General features: G+C 45.3%; 1 pseudogene; it reads right to left on the bottom strand.

Moving 5' to 3' along the window:
- Positions 1 to 19,829: 19,829 nt before the first annotated feature.
- LOC114705133 lies at positions 19,830 to 20,713 on the bottom strand (annotated as a pseudogene).
- Positions 20,714 to 21,454: the final 741 nt, after the last annotated feature.

Below are 21,454 nucleotides of genomic sequence, written 5' to 3'. Positions count from 1 at the left end.
CAGAGGACAACGGGGACAGAGGAAGGAATACTCCTCCCCTTGGTATTTTCTGACCCTGCCTAGAATGTCCGGTTCACTTTACTTTCTCATCGACTCAGTGACAGCTTCTGCATCACATAAGCTGCCACAGTGTTAATTCCCTTGTATTAAGTACTTTGCTTGAAATATTTAGAGTGAGGCCATTTTAATGATTACTATAAGAGCCATAATTTGAATCTAGGTCTTTCTAACCACAAACCTCACTTAAAATGTCTCATAAAGGATGACTATGGGACAGAATAAAAAAATGATAAGCATTTAACCATCCTACCCAGAGGGTTTATCCCAATAATCTCTGAGAGAAACTAGTTGTTGTTGAGACAAGGTCTCCATATATAGCCCTGACTGGCCTGGAACACACTATGTAGACCAGGCTGCCAGAGATCCATCTGCCTCTGCCTCCTGAGTACTATGATTACAGATGTGGGCCACCATGCCCAGCAAAAGAGAGAAACTAGTTTTGAAGATAATGATGCACTGATGGCACTTAATTCATAAGTGCTTACTGTGTTTTAAAAACTCTGCTTTTGACAGGCAGTGGTGACACATGCCTTTAATCATAGCACTTGGGAGGCAGAGGCAGACAGATCTCTGAGTTTGAGGTCAGCCTAGTCTGTAGAGAGAGTTCTAGGATGGCCAGGACTACATAAAGAACCCCTGTCTCAAAAGAACCAAAACCAACCAAACAAACAAAAATCCCTCTCCTTTCTATAGCTAAATATTATTTACATCTGTAAACACAGGTGGTAACAGCATCTACCCTACCTGGCTGTGCTGGGTTTTGTTTGTTTGTTTTTGTTAACTTGACCCAGACCGGGGTCGTCTGGAAAGAGAGAATCTCAATGGGGGCAAGTGTCTCCATCAAATTGGCCAGGAGGCAAGTCTGTGGGGGCATTTTCTTGATTAATGATCGATGTGGGAGGGCCCAGCCCACTGTGGGCAGCAGCATCTCAGGAGGTGGTCCTGGTTTATAGAGGAAGGACATTTGAGCCTGAGAGCAAGCCAGTGAGCACTTTCCTCATGGTTCCTGCCGGTTCCTGCCCCGACTTTCTTCAATGATGTTCTGTGATAGGGAGATGTAAGCCAAATAAATCCTTTCATTCCCCCGAGTTGGTTTTGTTTAGTACTTTATCACGACAACGGAGAGCAAACTAGAACACTGGTAGAGCTGAGACGACGAAATGGACTAGTATCTGCCAAGGACCCGTACCTGCCACTTGCTCAATGGTTGTCCTCTTACCAACTCTTTTAAATCCCGAGGAGTTTTTTCATGCATTTGGTCTTCTCAGCTAGGTCTGTCTGTCCACCCTGCAATGGGAGGGCATCCGCCGTGTCTGTCACACGGTAGAGTCATCCTGCCCATTGGAACAGGGATTGTGAACTTGCAACCAGACGGCTGGCCTGGCAGCTATAATACACAGAAGATGTGTGCAGTGAGCATTAGGTCTGACTGAACGCTCCCGAATCAATTGGACCACCCCCCGAGACTTGGTTGGCAGTGAACGAGAGTGTGAGGTACTTTGGACACATGTATTCAGGGCCTGATTTGAGCTAAGATGTCTGTTCAATGGTCCCCAGGGCAATTTTCTCCTGATTGAATCGCAACTTTCGATCTTAATGGAAAAGAGGCCAAGTGTAAAAGGCAGTTTCCCCCAGAACCAGAAATCCTGGCTATGTTTTTCTTTCTGAACTTGTGGGGTACCAACTCCTGTCACCTGCAAAGGGGCTTCAGGGTGGTAGTTTTCTGGGGGCAGGACACAGGTTGAAGTGGAAATTGGGGAGAGAGGTTTCTTCTTTCTTCTTTTTTTTTGGGGGGGGGCAGGGAGACTGAGTCTTACTATGTAACCTTAGTTGGCCTGAAACTTACTATATAGACCAGGCTGGCCTTGAAAGGTATAGACATCCACCTGCCTCTGTCTCTCAAGTGCTCGATTGAAAGTGTGTGTTATTGTGCCCAAGTCCTTTTTTAAAAATGTATTTATTTTAAATAGAGGGTTTCACTATGTAGTCCTGGTTTGGCTGGAACTCACAAAGATCCACCTGCCTCTGCCTCCCCAATGTTGAGGTTAAAGATTTGTGTCACATGTCCAGGGAGAGAAACTTTTTGACTACCCAGGTCTCCAAAGCTCTCGGAGAGACTCGGGGTCCTGAATAGTCTGTGAAGGTCAAGAGTCTGTGTGGTATGGTGGAACAGCCACAGATTAGGTTTTCAGCCCTAGAATCAAGCAGTATCTCAGGACCAGGCACTTAATTTGAGCCAGCCCTTACTACCTCACAGGTTATGTGGGCTCCTATGAACCACCGACATGAATATATCCTGAGGAAGTAAGCAGACCTTACAAATGTATCTGAGGTCATGGTCGAAAGCTAATTTAGTGGTTGAAAACCGCTTTTTACCACAATGGCATAAGCCTCCCATCTCTGGAGTTCAAGAGTGCAGCTTTGCAGCGAACAGTCCAAGCTTCTGGGACTTTAATTCTCACAGCCTGAAGTTCCTCATTTGGAAGACAAGAATATAGTAAAGGAGCTGGAAGGATGGCTCATTGGTTAAGAGCATCAGCTGTTCTTTCAGAGGAACTGAATTGGGTTCTCAGCACCAACAACTGCCAATAACATCAGTTCCAGGGGATTTGACCCCATCTTCTGGCTTCCTTGGGTACACACAGGACACATTCATTGATACATACTAAAAGTAAATATCAGATATTTAAGGTAGGCATAGTGGCATATACCTTTAGTCCCATCATTCATGAGGCTTAGGCAGGTGGATCTCTGAGAGTTCAAGTTCAGCCAGGGCTACATAGTGAGAACCTGTCTTGAAGAAGATGATTATACCTGGTCCACCTGGTATACCTGGTAGGTTGTGTGGAGACTGCCAGATGCCAGGATGAGAGCTTAGGAAATGATTCGCTATTATTAAAATTGTTCCAAGTAGCCAGGCAGTGGTGGTGCATGCCTTTAATCACAGCACTCAGGAAGCAGAGGCAGGTGGATCTCTGTGAGTTCAAGGACAGCCAGGGCTACGCAGAGAAACCCTGTCTAGAGAAAAAAAAATTGTTCCAAGTGGTTTGTCCCTGTGTGGGCGTTATGTGTCTGTTTCCTCTGGGCTGGATATGAATGGAGTGGCCTTGAACTATGGTCGAACAGAAGACCCTCCCTAGATCAACCCATTAACATTCTTTTGGTGATGGCACTTGGGAGACCATGACAGAAGATCAGAAATTCAAAGCTGTCCTTACAGAGTAAGTTCAAGGCCAGCTTGGGTTACATGAGACTGTCTGGAAAACAAGCGAACGCTCCCTTGTGGATGGATGGGAAGCCCGTGGGACTTTGGGAGAGTCTCACAAGCTTTTACTCCTTCCCAGTTATGTGAGAGGTAAACAACTGGCTAGGTTGGGTGGGTCTCTTTGGTGGTGTGGCTGTCCATCCATTTCCAGGGGAATCTTCTGTGATGCAGGCCATCTATGGTGAGGTTGGTCTTCTTCAGTGGTGGTGGCTGCCCAGGAGGCCTTCCTGCCTTCCTTGTTGTATATCCACCTGTGAGTCATGCCTGCTCCTGTAAGTTCCACCATGCTGGGGTTTGACAGGCTCCTTTCTTTACTCTGTGGGTACTCTCCCAATTTAGAGTGCATAAGTGTGTCCTTAGGAAAAGTCATTTAACAATGAGGTAAGAATGGTCCTTTAAAAACTCATCATCAGGCTGGGCGGTGGTGGCGCACGCCTGTAATCCCAGCACTCGAGAGGCAGAGGCAGGAGGACCTCTGTGAGTTCAAGGTCAGCCTGGTCTATAGAGCTAGTTCAGGACAGGCTCCAAAGCTACAGAAAGAAACCTGGTCTGGAAAAACAAAAAAAAGAACAACAACAACAAAAAAAAAAACCCAAAAAACTCTTCATCAGAGCTGGCGGCACATGCCTTTAATCCCAGAGGCAGAAGCAGTAGATGTCTGTGGGCTACACAATGAGTTCTAAGCAGGCCTGGGCTTCGGAGTAAGTGCCTGCCTGGACAGTGGACGGTGGTGGCACAGATGCCCCATTAGGGTAGAACACTCAACAGTCCACCTTTTCTCACACTTCGACCAGCTCGAAGTCTCTGCGTTGACTGCTGCCCACCGAGGAAAGGAAGTTTCCTAGCCAAGGTTAAGGGCAACACTAGTCTATGGCTATACACACTAATATTAAACAGGAAGATGACCATCTAGCCAAACAATAGCAGCAGAACACATTCCCCCCAGGAGCTATGACATCCCAAGCCATGGCCTTTTGAAAGGTTAACAATCAGGAATAAATGTCCCTCCTGTGGAGCAGATCCCCCAAATCCGATCAGAGAGGGGTTGGTTACCCTATAACCTTCATGCCACTATCACAGCAGGGGGCCTCTCTAACCCAGCAAGTCAGTAGTGGAGTGGTCGGGGCTCACCACGAGATAACTACTACCACTGATGACCTTTTGACCTCAGTGGCCTGCGTCGAATCTTCTAGTACTAGGAAGGCAAACCAGCCTGGAGGAAGTTGTCAGGTCTGATCCAGCTTGATTTCTCTACATCCTGCAACTGAGGTGCGTTATATCTTCAGCAAGCAATTCTGGGCAACCAAGAACCATGGCAGTGGTGGCGGCCTGGGAACTTAACATTTACTTTTTATAGATGAAACTGATATTCAGAGAATTAGTTCATCTGTCAGCGCACGGTAGATGGTAATGGAGCTGGCCTCAGGCTTCTCCAAACGAGTCTAGAGTCTGTATTCTTTGTTAACATGCCCTTTGGCACCTGTTAGGGTTCGGGCCTAACACTCGAAGTTCACGAAATACTGGCTCCCTCCTCTTGTCTGACTTGGTCTCTGGTGATAGACGTAAAAGCTTTCGTTCACTCTGCCTGCATTTTCCAGCTCAAGATGAAAGAGAGGGGCCGGCTCCGTAAGTGTTAGCTGTTATTAATATTGCATTTTACGGGTTCTTTCTGGCAGCCAGGGAGGTGATTCCCCAGGCCATTGCTAACAAGGACTACTTAGAAGTGTTCCTGGATGAAGGAGACCAGTGGGCTGGGAGTCTGGAAAGTAAAGTTGATCTAGGAAAAACTGGAAAGGGAGAGTGGGGAAGCTGGGGAGGAGCCCTGGGGCAGAGGCAGCAGTTGGCAGGATGCCAGACTCCACTTTGCCTTTGGTGCGGCTGCCCCTAGGGGTTGGGAGGTGGGGGGGGTGAGATAAGCCCCTCTGCTCCTGATTGGTCAGATCACCTTGCTTTCAGCTTCATTTCTCCCCTCTCAGGGCAATGGGGAGATTGAAGCTTGTGGTTACATAGAGCCTCCTGGAATTCTTCCAGGAAGAGGGGGAGCGTGTGAGAGCCCTGAAAACCGAGATTCGAGTCCTCGGTGAGTCAGTGGCTGTGCCCTGCCGGCCACACTGTGCTTACGCAGGAGAGCTTCCAAGTCAGCCAGATGTAGGTGTGCATCTGTCTCAGCATCCCCACTCTTGGCATCTGTGTGACTTTGGGCAGGTGATGCATGTGTCCTGTCTTGGATTCCTGTTCAATGAAGATGATAAGTAGTGTCTACTGTCCAGGTGTTTTTGTGAAGGCTTTGTGGGCTAATGCATTTGAAGGCTTAGCATGGTGCCTAATAAATAGCCTTATTATTGCTCTTGTTGTTATTAAGTGTGGTTAGAATTTGATGTCCTGCTCTCGGGAGGCAGAGGCAGGCAGATCTCTGTGAGTTCGAGACCAGCATGGTCTACAGAGCGAGTTCAAGGACACGCTCCAAAGCTACACAGAGAAATCATGTCTTGAAAAACAAAACAAAACAACAACAACAACAACAGAAGGATTTGATGTCCTGTCTGCCTGAGCTGATGGATTCTCCAACCTCTTCTTCCTCCTGTCTCTCCAGTCCTGGAGAATATGGCTCAAATGCACTCAACATCTCTAAATACCTTGACTACCAGTGAACCCGCCCTTCTGGTACCTCTGGGCAGCCCCAGGACAATAGCAAGTGTCCCTCCATGATTCTAGAATGACCTGTTTGTCCCACATCCCAGGAAAGACTGATAAAAGCTTTATCTGAGTCACATTCCATTATGGGATTAAATCAGACCTGCTCTGGCTGCTGGGTTCCCAGCAGCAGCTATTGCCTTTGGCCCAATCTGAGGTCATCACACTTCTCTGCACCCAAGGGACCCACCCTGCCTCAGGCGGTGGAGGAGAGGCCCAGGCAGTCACTGGGATTTCAATTAGCAAGCACCACCTAAATGTAGATACCTACAGACAGGCACGTACTGGGCACAAGAGGAAACAAGGGAGGCCCTAGACATCTCCCTAGCCAGCCCTGGTCTGGCAAATGACAGGTTGTATGAGGCCAGCAAATAAGGGGCGACCAGCAAACAGAGAGGTAGTGGGGCAAAGGAATAAATGTGGTTGACGGCAGGATAGTGGTTAAATTTCTCCAAGCTTCAATTTCTTAGAACATTATAATTTGCTAAAAAGAGGTTTGTTTTTTTTTTTTTTTTCCCCCTGAGACAGGGTTTCTCTCTGTAGTTTTGGTGCCTGTCCTGGATCTCACTCTGTAGACCAGGCTGGCCTCGAACTCACAGAGATCCACCTGGCTCTGCCTCCCGAGTGCTGGGATTAAAGGCATGCACCACCACTGCCCGGCTTGTTTTGTTTCCTTGAGACAGGATCTTAGGTAGCCCAGACTGACTTCAAGCTTGCTACAATGACCTTAAATTTTGGATTCTCCTACCTCCCAAGTGCTGGACTTACATGCATATTCACACAGTGTTGAGGATTGGACACATCAACAGGCATTCTATCAACAGAGCTACATTCCCTGCCTGAGGTTTTGGAAATACGAGTAGGTGGGTGGTTGGATTTAGATCTTGGCTTGGCCACCTCCTGCCTTTTTTTTTTTTTAAATTAAAAAAAAAAAAAAAAAAAAAAGAGTCTAATTACACAGCCCAGGTTGGAACCCACCAACCTTCTGCCTCTGTTTCCTGAGTGCTGAGATTACAGATGTGTCAGGCTAAACCAGGCTTGCCCACTGGCTTTGTGCCATTGTTCTTATTTTTCCAAGCTTCAATGTCCTGTGCATTAGAAGGAGAAAACATCTCCCTCCATTGGCTGTTGGAAGGATTAGAAAAAAACTAGACATAGGATATAGTTAGTACTTGCACGCATGTGCATACAAACCCCAAATGATGCCCAATAAAATAACTCAGTTTTTCTTTTCCTTAAGGTGGCAGAGAGGAGTGACCCTTTACTACCCACTGATTCATAAAGCCACCTCCTGTGTGTTTATATCACAGGCACCAAAAACGGCTTGGCTGGTCAGCAGACGGGTCAGTGGGTGAAATAAGGGACTAGGACCTCGACAGAACCCTGGCATGTAGTCAGACGGAAGGAGCCACAGACAGGGGTAGACAACAAAGATAACAATCTTCTGCTTCTTCTTTACCGTCTTTCTCAGGCCCCAAGGAAACTCCAATTCCCCAAACTCCAAAAGGCAGGCAGTCCAAGGGCCCCAACCTGGACTGTAGGAGGGTTTCTGCAGATTAAAGCCAGCGTTCCTCGGGAATTTGGGAAACTGGTTCTCGTCTACAAATGGACTCATTTCCCTTATGGCTGGCAGAAGGGACGTCTGACTACCTGTGGTGTCTATTAGCATATCAAAGCTCATATCCGTCTCTAGGCTCCCTCCCTCAGGATCACAAGTATTGTTACCATTTCAAAGTCCATGCTATTGTCTTAGTCTCTCTTACCTCTTTTCCCTAACCTAAAACTCCCTCCAGCTCAGCTCCGTCCCCCAGCTACTCATCTACTCATTCTCCTTATAACTCTGCTCTTCTTCATATGTTTCTCTCTCTCTCTCTCTCCTCTGCTCCTGCTTCTCTCACTGTATTTTCTCTATTCTTTATCCCCTGTTATTCTCCCCTCTCTTGCAGATAGCCCTGGCCAGGTCCTGTCTGCTGGCCATAACCAGTCTACTTCTTTCTCTCTCTACTCTGGACTCTTTCAGATGCCTCTGGCTGTTCTCTCCCTCACATCTACAATAAAAAAAAACCCTTCCCTTTAACCACATCAAAAGAGTGGTCACGTCATCAGTTTATAGAGTCTTGACTTGAGTCAAAGACCTGCTGGGCCTTTTCTCCTCCTGCCTGTAGGACCCATCAACAGATCCAGGCTAGTCAGATGTGTTCAAGGCTGGTCCTGAGCATGTTCACATAAAGATGTAGGTCTATCAGCTTCCCTTTCTTTGTTTAAAATGATGAAATCAAAATTAGGGGAAGAGGACCCATCCCAGGCCACCAGGCCACCGAAACCACTTAAAATCCCAGCACTTGGGCTGGAGAGATGGCTCAGAGGTTAAGAGTACTGGCTGCTCTCCCAGAGGTCCTGAGTTCAATTCCCAGCAACCACATGGTGGCTCACATCTGTAATGAGATCTGGTGCCCTCTTCTTGTAGTGGGTAGCTGTTCCAGCTTTGACCTGGAAGTACTACCCCTAGCGAGGCTTCTGGTAACTGTCATGCCTACCTATGACCCGCCTCTGGGGTGGGGCTGAGACAGGAGGCCTTAAGGCCTGAGATCTGGATGTACCAGGCCTCTTGGTTCCTTGTGATCCTGGATGCTGGATAGAAGACCGAGTCAGAATGCTCCAGGGAACATGCTGGACCTCTCCTGGATCCTGTAACCAACCCCTTTACTGGCTGTAAGCTACCCCAAAATAAACCTCCTTTCTAACTAAAAAAATAAATAAATAAATAAATAAAAAATTTAAACAAATCTTTAAAAAAGGTTTACATGGTAAACCGGCATGCGGGCAGACATGGAGGCACAACACTATACATAATAAATAATTTAAAAAAAAAAAAAAACGCCTCTAGATGTAACAAAAGCATTTGCCTTTAAGCCTGATGACCTGAGTTCATTCCCTGAAAGTCCACACTGTAAAGAGAGAAAACTGACTCCTATAAATTGTCCTCTGACTGCTCTACAGCTGCTGCATAGAAAGTATGTGTTTGTGTAAAAATGTGATAAAACAGCTTCCTTGCAGCTGGAGAGGTGCCTCAGCGGTTAAAGGCACTTTTTGCTCTTGCAGAGGACCTGAGTTTTGTTCTTAGCAACTGCATGATGGCTAACAAGAGTCTTAACTCTAACTCCAGAGCCTACACCTCCCTCTTCTGGCCTCTCGGGGTACTGCACACATGTGGTGTACATACACACACACACACACACACACAAGCAAGATACCATACAGATAAAATAAAAGTAAAAAAAAGAAAGTTAAAAACCTTCTTTGCTGAAAGTTACTTACTCCTCACTTAGGGCCACAAGGTACCTAAAAAGAGCAGACATGCTGCTGTTATTTTATGTCTTTCTCTTTTACTTTGGATTCTTGTTCTTGTTTAATGTACATAGGGATGTTAACCACTCAGGGAGTGTCTGTCTACCTAACCTAGCTCATCCTCTTTAGTGATGAAGGCACAGAAATAAGTCATTGCCCATGACTATATAGGAGGTAAAGCCTGGTGGCACCGGGAGCCAAACATCACCCAGCTAAGGGTAATCCTCCATGATATCCATTATATCAATTCTGCACCACACAGCAGAAAGTTACCCCCACCCTGTGTTGTTGTTTGTTTTTTACTCTTTTGCTCTTTTGGGGGGCTCACCATCCAGCTCCCAAATAAATCACACACTGAGGTTTATTCTTTCTTATGAATGCCCGGCCTTAGGTTGGCTTGTTTCTTGCCAGCTTTTCTTAAATTATCCCATCTACCTTTTGCTTCTGGGCTTCTATCTTTCTCTATTTCTGTATACCTTTCTTTACTTCTTTCTCCATAGCTTACTCTGTAGCTGGGTGGTTGGCCTCTGGAATCTTCCTCTTCTTCTCTTTTTCTTGCACCTTCTTGATCTTTTCTTCCCAAATTTCTCCTTCTTTTTTTTTTTTTTTTTTTGAACAGGTTTCTCTGTGTAGCTTTGCGCCTTTCCTGGAGCTCACTTGGTAGCCAGCTGCCTCGAACTCACAGAGATCCGCCTGCCTCTGCCTCCCGAGTGCTGGGATTAAAGGCGTGCGCCACCAACGCCCGGCCCCAAATTTCTCCATCTATTCTCTCTGTCTGCCAGCCCCGCCTATCCTTTCTCCTGCCTTGCTATTGGCCATTCAGCTCTTTATTAGACCATCAGGTGTTTTACACAGGCAATGTAACACAGCTTCACAGAGTTAAACAAATGCAACATAAAAGAATGCAACACATCTTTGCAAATGTTCCACAGCATAAACAAATGTAACACATCTTAAAACAATTCTACAACACCCCAGCAAGCAGCTTGCCTCCTTAAGCCCTATGGCTTCTTCCGACTACTTTGCCAAGGTGGGACAAAGGTGAGGGAAAGCACTCCGTGGTCAGGATTGTGTAAGTATGCACACTTCTCGCCCCCTACCCTGTTTTTCTTTTGTTTGAACCTGAAGCCCCTGTCCATATGCTGAAGACAAATTTGGGCCATGGGGTCCAGTTTAGTCCCTTTATCTCTTCTCAATGTGAAGATTAGTTAAAGTCCACTTTTCGGCTTTTGACCTTAGTAGCCCCCTGGTCCAGATGAAGATGCTCTTGACCATTCAAGGTAAGGCCGAAGGAGGAATCCAACTGAAGATGGTCAGACTTAGAGACTTTTCTCCCTGACTCCGGATAAAGAGCATCATTCGTGTCTGCCTGCCTGCCTGCCTAGACTTGCAGACCTTGGGAAGTGGGAGAGCTTTGCCGTCTTCTCAGGGAGACCCCACAAGCCCACTAAGGCCATTATGGCTTTCAGTGAATGCTTGGAGTGTCCTCTGCCGTTTTCCTCAGGGGGCAGGAATCACTCAGTGGGGAACTGAAGTCCCCAGAAAAAAAAAATGGCTTTTCCTGTGTTAAACATCCTGCAGGGCTGATTGAATGATGAGAACTTCCGCGATTGTGGAGACCTGGGATGTTATAGGTTCAGAGCCAAATTATCTAGGGCAATCTTTAGCTTCCTAAATAGCCATTATTGTCTACTAGTGTGTGTGATCTTACATCTTTGTTACTAAGAGGTAAATCCTTTTGGAATGTACTGACAAGCCACTAGCTTCCACCAACTCAAAGGCTAAGAATGTCATCGGATAATCACTGAGGATACAACAGATATTTCTGCTTTACTATGACTGCAACACTCCCTGTTTCCTCTGATGTGTTTTTTTTTCTTTCTTTTTTTTTTTTTTTTTTTTTTTTTTTTTTTTTTTTTTTTTTTTTTTTTTTTTTTTTTGAGACAGGGTTTCTTTGTGTAGCTTTGCAGCCTGTCCTGGAACTCACTCTGTAGACCAGACTAGCCTTGAACTCACAGAGATCTGCCTGCCTCTGCCTCCCAACTGCTGGGATTAAATAAAGGCATGTGCCACCACTCCCTGGCCAAATTACAGTTTCTTATGACTCATTTTATTTTTGAGACAGGGTCTTACTAGGTAGTCCTGGCTATCCTGGAACTTGCTATATAGACTAGGCTGGCCTCGAACTCACAGAGATCTGCCTACGTGTGCCCCATAGAGTGCTGGGGTCAAAGGCGTGAGCCACCACACCTGACCACTTATTTTATTTTTGCAAGTAAATGTTCCATTTAATACTTAAAATAATACAAATCCCCCTTTCTACGGCAGGGCATAGCAGTAGCAGGATAAAGATGAATGCAGAGCTGGGCGGTGGTGGCACTCGCCTTTAATCCCAGCACTCGGGAGCTAGAGGCAGGTGGATCGCTGTGAGTTCGAGGCCAGCCTGGGCTACAGAGTGAGTTCCAGGACAGCCAAGGCTATGTAGAGAAAGCCTGTCTCAAAAAATAAAAATAAAAAAAGATGAATGCAGAACAGTTTAACAGGGAGGAGTCTGGCCTATTCTCCCTTTGCCTTGCTTTTTAAAAGGGATTTCAAAAAATGTTTGTGTGTGTGTGTGTGTGTGTGTGTGTGTGTGTGTGTGTGCCTGAACATATATATCTGTACCACATGCTGAGAGGAGCCATAAGCCTAAGAGACCTTTGACACACATGCCGCCATATTTGGGCTTCTCTCCTCTTTTCGGAGATCTAGGCCTTGTTTAAGTCTCCACCGCACCAGAACCTCTCTCTTCCCACAGATACCAGAACCTCTTCTCAGATATCAGGTGACCAAGCTGCAGTTAGGCAATTAGGCAGTTAGGCAAGAGTAGATAGATAGCCCCCAGGGCAACATTCCCTGCTGGCTGAACAACCCATGATTAAAGTACCCTTCCTGCTGGCTCCCCGCTTTGTGCCCCCCCCCCCCATATATTCCTTAAGAGGAAAATAAAATCTTGGAGCTTGATCAGATATCCTGTCTTGCTCTCATTCTTTGTGTCTCTTGTCCCTCTCATTTGCCGGCCCTCCGTTCAGATCCCTGTTGAAGAACCCCCTTGGCCGGGGCAATCTGCATGCCTGGTCTCTGAGGAGGCCAGAAGAAGTTTGGGAGCCTCTGAAACTGGAGTGACAGATGATTGTGACTTGCTGGGACCTGAATTCCATCCCTCTGCAGAGCAACCACTGCTCTTAACTACAGAGCCGTCTCTCCAACCGCCTTTCTCCCCTCGTGATACCTGGGTGCAGGCTTTTCCTGTCTGCCTGACAGGAAGCTTTCTGCGATCAAGCTCTGCTTGTTGCCCCTGTAAGGGAGTTCCCCCTGGATCATCTTCCTTAGACAGAGGAAAGAGCTGAGCCACAAGTGATGTCAGCTCAATCAATGCTCCCTCTTATAGTTCTTAGCAGTGACCTGGGAGGTGAGGCATCCTTCAGGGGAGCCTTATTAATAGGGATGAGAGACACTGGGAAGTGGGCAAGGTACGTGGGCTGGGAGCCCCATGAGCAGAATTGACAAGGAGGCATCCAGTTACATGCTGGGGTTATTACCTTGGGGAGACGGAATTGGACAAGCCTGCCTTTCCATTATGCAGAGAAAGGGCTTTTCAAGTAAATTTCCATTTAAGTATGAGTTTAGACCCGTCAAGATGGGGCCATAATAGCTCTGATGGTCACCACAGCTATTAAAAAGACATTTTTCCTGTGCTCAGGCTGCCTTGCCATCTCCTTACCATTTATCCCCAGAAGACGGTGATTTAACCCCGCCCAAGCATCTGGGAAGCAGGTTACTGTTGATCTCCATTTTCAACTTTTAAATTCTTCAGCATACGCAGTGGATGAAATTCACATGGTTGACATCCCACTGACGTTCCAGAATGTGATAAAACCTAAAGGCTGGGTTGGGGAAGGAGGTACACAGTGGGTAGAAGGTCATTGCTGGGCCCAGATCTCCCCTCACACCGTCTTGGGCCGCACAGTCTCCACGTGGGTCCTCAGACATACATGATCCGTTTTTAGCTCAAGGCACTCAAGCTGTTGGTTCTGCCGCCTGGATGCTTCCCCCGTGCTAACAGGCAGACTCCTACCTATGCCTCAGGTTTCTGTTTGAACCTGATTTCTCCAGCAAAGCCTTCTTGATGTACTTCCCGGGGCCAAGTGAGGGCCTCACGTCTTTTTTATACGGCCGCCTAATAATCTGCTCCAGCCGTGTTCTCAGAATTCTTCGCTTTTCCATGGACTCGGCCTCGCCTCGAGTCGCTTTTGTGGTTCCGTCGGTTGTCCAGCTGCCGGCACGCCGGTGGACCTTGCAGAGCCTCGGCCAGAACGGGGGGATGGGGGGGTGGGGTGGTGGCCTCCCTTGTAGCTTTTCCCTCCATGCATCTACGATAGCTGGTTTTGGTTTTGGTTGTTGTTGTTTTGGAAGACCTTAAACTCCTGCCTCCACACCCTAAGTGCCAGGATTACAATCACAGGTCACCACATCTGGCTTCTTTTTGAGACTCTGTATCCCAGGCTCATCTGGAACTCACCATAGAACCCAGGCTAGCCTCCAGTTCACAGCCTGCTTCAGCTTCCCAAATGTTGAGAGTGTAGACAAGAGTCATCGTTCTCGGCCTGTAACTTATTACTAAAGTGTTCTTTATGTGGCTGTTTATTGCCTTCCTCCCTCACAATTCAGACATGTCCATAAATGCAGATTCATCTTGCTCATCTATCCCCAGAGCTGCTTGAGTAGGTAAGTAGTAATTGAATAAATAGACAACACACACACACACACACACACACACACACACTTCAAAGAATTAAGCAGCCCAAATGTCACTGACGGTGACACTGAGAGCTGACTTGCTGGGAACTGACTCTTCTTTCTTTCCTTATGGAGTTTAGATTTAGTGAGTTCTTCCCGGTAGCAGCCAGCTCCACTGTACATTGGTCTCAGGTGTCTTTACCCACGCATCTTTGGAGCTAAAGCATTTCTAATCCAGCAGGCTAAAAAGCAGAAGGGATGAAGGGAAGAGCGCCACCTGCTGGCCAGAGCCAGGATTACAGCAGGAGACAGCACTGGCGTTTTGCTCAGGATCTCAGGTGCCATCAACCTTGTGCACAGGACAGCCGAGGCAAACAGCTGAGGAATGTTTAGTGAAGCTATACGTGACTTGAAAAAGCCGGAACACAATGTGAAAAGCTTGGGATGGACCTGGAGTGAGCGGCCATGTGGCTGTTGGGAACCAAACCAGGTCCTCTGCAAGAACACCAAGTACTCTTAACTACTGGCCATTATCCAGCTCGTGTCCTTTTTCCCCCCACGCTATTCCCATTGCCTTTCTCTCTTTCATTTGTTCTTTGTTCCACTCTGTTCCTTTTAAAGGTTTTTTTGTTACTGTATTCTGTCATTTTATAGGGATAAATTTAGAAGTCTTTTTTGTTTTGTTTTGTTTGTTTTGTTTTGTTTTTTTCGAGACAGGGTTTCTCTGTGTAGCTTTGCGCCTTTCCTGGAACTCACTTGGTAGCCCAGGCTGGCCTCGAACTCACAGAGATCCGCCTGCCTCTGCCTCCCAAGTGCTGGGATTAAAGGCGTGCGCCACCACCGCCCGGGCCGGCTAGAAGTCATTTTTAATTCGTCCTTTTCTCTCTCTCCCTCCCTCCCCACCCCCGTTCTTTTTTTTTTTTCTTTTTTTAAAGACAGGTTCTCCCTTTGAACTCCTGACTGACCTTGAACTCTTGTTGTACACCAGACTGGCCTCTCTACACACGGAAATTCATGGCCTCTGCCTGCTGAGTGCTGGGATTAAAGGTGTGCACCACCACCACATCCTGCCTTCATATTTAGTTCTTACTGATCCCAATATCCTTCTCCGTCTGCTCATTCATCCAGAGGGAGGAGAGATCAGTTACTACCATACTTTGTGTTCAGTCCAATCATTCACCATGCTACAAAAATAACCAGCTGCTAGGATACCTTTCCTTTAATTTCTTAATGTTTTGTGTTTTGAGACAGGGTCTCATGTAGCTCAGGCTGGGCTACAACTTGCTTTGTAATGAAGGATGACCTTGAACTCCTGGTCCTCCTGCCTCTACTTCCAATACTTCCAAGTTCTGGAATGACAGACATGTGGTAGCATTCATTTACTGTTAATAAACCAAAAAGAGGAAGTCATTATCACCCCCCCCCCAACAATTTTCAGAGGCAAACTGGTCTCCAGTCTGCAATTGGGGCTTAACAGAGATGGAAGGAATATGACGTCACCTTGGTTAGCTCTGTCCCTTGACACCAGACAGACCGAGGCCCTGGGAGGAGAGAGTTTTTTGAAGATGTATTTAGGTCATGGCCAGTTTCACTTCTTCTGGACCCTCTCCTGAGCTACTTCTAGAAGTGCTAGCTATATGAGGAGAGGCTTGAACATCCAGTCCTGGTTTCTTTATCTCAAAATGACTGGACAGTTCCCAAATCATGGCAGCCTGTTTCCTTACAGAAACTCCAGGATCTCCTACGTGTACACCTCTCTCATGGTCATGGCAAATCTATGAAATGGGCTTTTTAGCATCTGAAAAAGAACACAAGGGCTCAATAACATCAAACAATTTGTAAACGGCAACATATAAATAAGAAGAAATAGGATTGACCAACAAGTTGGCTCAGTGAGTAATGGTGCTTTTCAAAAACCAGATGATCAGAGTTCGGTCCCCAAGACCCACATGGTGAAGGAGAGAACTGACTCCTAAAGGCTGTCCTCTGATCTCCACAAGTGTGCCACAGCACGCACATACTACCCACAAACACACATAGTCAATTAAACATGTAATAAAAATTTAAAAATACTACTAGCCAGGTAATGGTGGCGCACGCCTTTAATCCCAGCACTCGGGAGGCAGAGCCAGGCGGATCTCTGTGAGTTCGAGGCCAGCCTGGTCTACAGAGTGAGATCCAGAACAGGCTCTAAAACTACACAGAGAAACCCTGTCTCAAAAAAAAAAAAAAAAAAAAAAAAAAAAGAAAAAGAAAAAGAAAAGGAAAGAAAAGAAAGAAAGAAAAAAAATACAATGGAAGAATATGGACACTAGGTACATAGGCCTTGAGGTCACCTCACCTAAATTGTCATCAGAGGTTGTTCTCAACTGTGTCCCTGTGTCATATGGAGATAATGATACTTGTTTTGCAGGAGGCCAAGAGGATTAGTGATCACATATGTCGAGATCTTCTGCAATGGTCCTGAGCCTTAGGTGCAGGATTGTGTGATAGATGGATTCCGCCCTAACAGAGCTCTTCTCTCTGCTTTTATTTTTTAAAAAAGATTTTATTTATTTATTACGTATACAGTGTTCTGCTGCACACACCCTGCAGGTCAGAAGAGGCACATATCTCACTACAGATGGTTGTGAGCCATGTGGTTGCGGAATTGAACTCAGGACCTTTGGAAGAACAAGCAGTGCTCTTAACTGCTGAGCCATCTCTCCAATCCCTCTCCTCTGCCTTTTGATTGGCTGTGGTTTTCCTTAATAATCTCTATCTGCTGCAAAGAGAAGTTTTTTTTTTTTTTTTTTGGAGCTGGGCGAACCAGGGCTTGTCTTGTAGCAAGTGCTCGACATGAGCTAAATCACCTGAGAAGTTTCTTTAAAATTATTTCAAAGATAGGCAGGAAACCAGTAGAGATGGTTCAATGAGGTAAGGTCCTTGTTGCCACGGCTGACAACCTGAGTTCAATTCCAGGACCTACATGGTGGAAGAAGAGAAACCACAGGTTGTCGTCAGAGCTCCACATTCAGACACACACACACACACACACACACACACACACACAACACACACACACACACACACACACAGTAAATAAATAAATATATAAATAAATGTAATAAAAATTGTAAAGCCAAGTATGGTGGCATATATCTATAATTGCAGCACTTGGGAGGTAGAGACAGGAAGATTGGGAGTTCAAAGTTGTCCTTGGCTTCTTTGGGAGGAGTTCAAAACCATACTGTGCAACAGAAGACTTTTGTCTAAAAAAAAAAAAAGGCTAGAAAATGATTGTAGGTAAAGTATGTTATTGTGTGGTGGCCTACAGAGGCTTCCTAGCCATATCTTACTCAAGGTCGGAGAATCTGAGCTTGCTTTACCCAGCAGGGCTGATAATGGGGTGATATGGCCAGGGGCGTGTTACCAGGTGTTTGGAAGGGTCTACATTATGGTGTGATTTGATCCTGAAAAAGGGAGGTCTTTTGCCTCACCCCTTGGCATTGTATAAATTGCCCTTTGGAATAAACCTCAAGGCGACTAGGTATTGACCCAGGGCCCTCCCAAAGCTGTCCTGTGTCTCTTACTGTCTCTTTCTTTTATCATTTCCTCATTACTCTGGCAGACTCCCACATTATTGTAAATTTAATTTAACTTTTTTTTTTTCTTTTTTGAGACAGAGTTTCTCCATGTAGTTTTGTTGCCTGTCCTGGATCTCGCTCTATAGACCAGGCTGGCCTTGAACTCACAGAGATCCACTTGGCTCTGCCTTAGGAGTGCTGGGACTAAAGGTGTGTGCCACCACCACCCGGCTACTATATACATTTCCCCCCTCTTTTTATGTATTTAATATATTAAAAAGGAAAATAGTATAAATGCTATGGTATGGGCTGGAGAGATGGCTCAGAGGTTAAGAGCACTCACTGGCTGCTCTTCCAGAGGTCCTGAGTCCAATTCCCAGCAACCACAGGATAGCTCACAACCATCTATTATGAGATCTAGTGCCCTCTTCTGGCATGTAGACATACATGCAGGCAGAACACTGTACATAATAAATAAAAAATGATTTTAACAAACAAACAAACAAATAAATAAATGCTATGGTATAAAGAGTATTCACATTTCTCACAGAATAAAATCTTTTCTTTTTCATTCTTTTGGAAGTGGTCATGAACATATGCCAATATTCGTACAATGTATTTAAGAACCAAACTGCATGTTACATTTTTTTGTTTGTTTGTTTTTGTTTTTGTTTGTTTTTTCGAGACAGGGTTTCTCTGTGTAGCTTTGCACCTTTCCTGGATCTTGCTTTGTAGACCAGGCTGGCTTCGAACTCACAGAGATCCACTTGGCTCTGCCTCCCAAGTGTTGGGATTAAAGGCATGCGCCACCACCACCCGGCCAGTATAAATTCTTAAAAATGATTTGCAGTGAACAAGCAGCATGGAAGTTTTATTAAACAAAAGTTCAAAATTATAATCCTTGCAGTGAAACATTTTGCCATTTTATCTATGTATTAGCATCGTTCTCTAAAGTTCTCTAAAAAGAACTTTCATCAACACTGTCTTTTTATGCAAAAATATACATGTAGATATTTAACTTCCTGAGTGACTAGTCATACATCAAATATAATTTAATGAAAGAATTTTTTTTTTTTTTGAGACAGGGTTTCTCTGTGTAGCTTTGCACCTTTTCCTGGAACTCACTTGGTAGTCCAGGCTGGCCTCGAACTCACAGAGATCCGCCTGGCTCTGCCTCCCGAGTGCTGGGATTAAAGGCGTGCGCCACCACTGCCCGGCTTAATGAAAGAATTTTAAAGTTCTTAGAATGAACTAGTATAGATTTATAATGTATGTTCAATTGTGATAAAATTTAAGAGCACACCACAGAATTTGTACTTAAATTCTGAGTTAGAAAATATGATTTATCACCAAACAAAACCAATAAACTGTTTTAAATAAGTTGTTAATAAAATGGATTACTGAGAAGTCCTATTTTCTCATTTATTAATAAAATGCAAATAGCCATTTCAGACTACCAACATGGATGTTTCCTATTATATACACCAAAATGATTTCATTACCAAGAAATTCCTTGCAACACAAAAGGGTGAGATAATTAAAATGTTTGCTTTATAATCAACCAATCTATACAGTTCGTCTTTCCTAGGCTGAAATGACTGGAATGGTGGCCCATTCTCTTCTATGAAATCTCTTCTGAAACTCTGAGGGGAGGTAATTGAAGTAACAAATGCGGTGTCACAGTTCCCAGTTCTCTATGAAACTGCTGCTGGGTTAAAAAAATTTTTTTTTTTTTTAATCTAAGACAGGTGGAAAATTGTGGGGCTACTCTGTACACTTTTTAGAAATACTTCCAGAACAACTTAAAAGGACCTAAAATGAGCTGGGCAGTGGTGGCGCACGCCTTTAATCCCAGGACTCAGGAGGCAGAGCCAGACGGATCTCTGTGAGTTCGAGGCCAGCCTGGTCTCCAGCGCGAGATCCAGGACAGGCGCCAAAACAACACAGAGAAACCCAGTCTTGAAAAAAAAAAAAAAAAAAAAAAAAAAAAAAAAAAAGGGGGTGGGGTGGGGTGGGGTGGGGTGGGGCTAAAATGGCCCTGTAAATATGTCCTTAGCATGCTTGTTAGTGCCATGGCTCCAGCCATTATGATTCCTGTCGTCATAGTAGAAACCCTCTCAGCCTCCTATGTAATGATAGTCAGACCTAGACCCATGATCAGAGTAGCGCTGGTCACGGCTATGGTGTCTATCTCCTACGTAGGGTGAGAATTTTTTTACGCTGTAATGACGGTGCATCTTGGCGCCACTGGGAGCTGGAAGACGAGCGTGTGATTGACCTGAGGGTGAAAATCCCGACTGATCTGCATGTGGAGAACCAAATTTCCCAACATACGACATCTGTCTGAAAACATTGTTCATCACTGCTTGCCGCTGATAATCTTCCGGAGAAGAGAAGGACCTCTGGACCATCTGTGCTGACGGAGTTACGTTACCCACCGTCCTTGCATAGCTGTTCGGAGATGTGGAGGTAGGGCTTAAAATTCCAACAAGATGCTAGGGATATGACGCACTGGCATCCTGGGAGGCGTGACTACTTCCTGATCTAAACTGAATTTTGATGGGCCTCCCGAAAACTTTGATTCCATTGAGAAGATTCATGGCGTAAGGAACAGACACTTTGTGTTTGAACTTCGCAAACTGTTTCAGTTTGCCATCTTTTTTTTTTTTTTAAACTTTTTTTTTAAAGATTTATTTATTTATTATGTATACAGCATGTATGACTGCAGGCCAGAAGAGGGCACCAGATCTCATGACAGATGACTGTGAGCCACCATGTGGTTGCTGGGAATTGAACTCATGACCTCTGGAAGAACAACCAGTGCTCTTAACCTCTGAGCCATCTCTCCAGCCCTCAGTTTGCCATCTTTATCTTTCGGGATTTTCACCTTCCTTGCTGGCCCAGCCTGGTGGAACAGCTGCAAGAGGGGCCCTCAGTCACCTTCATCTCCAGGTTACCCACAAACAGAGTGCGGTTCGGCCTCAGCGGCCGCCGCCCCCATCTCCACATCACTCCCTGTCTCGGGCCTAGTCTGACTCTACTAAGTACATTAAAAATAAATAAATAAATAAATAAATAAATAAATAAATAAATAAATAAATAAATAAACCAACCAACAACAACAACAGCAAAACTCCAGGCTATGTTCCCCAGGCTAGTCTCGAACTTCTGGGCTCATTCAATCCTCCTTCCTCAACTTCCCGATCTGGCTATATGAAAGACTCTTGGGTTAAAAAAAAAAAAAATCATTGGTGCTTAAGAGTACACCTCTGTAATATCAGCATAGTAGGTGAAGGCAGAAAGATTAGGAGTTCAAGGCCAGCATGAGCTATCCCCACAAATCAATCAAACAACAGATAAATGCTAATTATTTCATGTAATTTTGGGGGTGGGTGCTAGGGATTAAACCCAGGGCAAGAGTTACACACCTACAGCACTCTATATGTGATATTTAAGAGCACTGGGCTTCAGAGTCACATGTAGTTCATAATTTAAAATTTTTTTCTTGGGCCTGAGATTGTTTTCTTATCTATAAAGCTGTGGTGATCAAATGATAGGAATACCATTGTTCTGATTTTAGAATTAAGTCAGATTACAGTTGTAAAAGCGTGCAACACTAATCAATTTTGGCAGTTTTCCCCCTGTTTGGGCAAAGCGGAGGGTGATAAAGAGGAATGACTTCCCACGGGAGGTAGTGCATCTTAATATACTGCAAGGAAAAATGCCAGGGGAATCTGAGAAT

Source organism: Peromyscus leucopus, chromosome 19, assembly GCF_004664715.2.
Source record: "Peromyscus leucopus breed LL Stock chromosome 19, UCI_PerLeu_2.1, whole genome shotgun sequence".
NCBI classification, from domain to species: Eukaryota; Metazoa; Chordata; class Mammalia; order Rodentia; family Cricetidae; genus Peromyscus; species Peromyscus leucopus.
The sequence above is the reverse complement of the archived record's forward strand: the minus strand, read 5'-3'. Positions and strand labels throughout refer to the sequence as shown.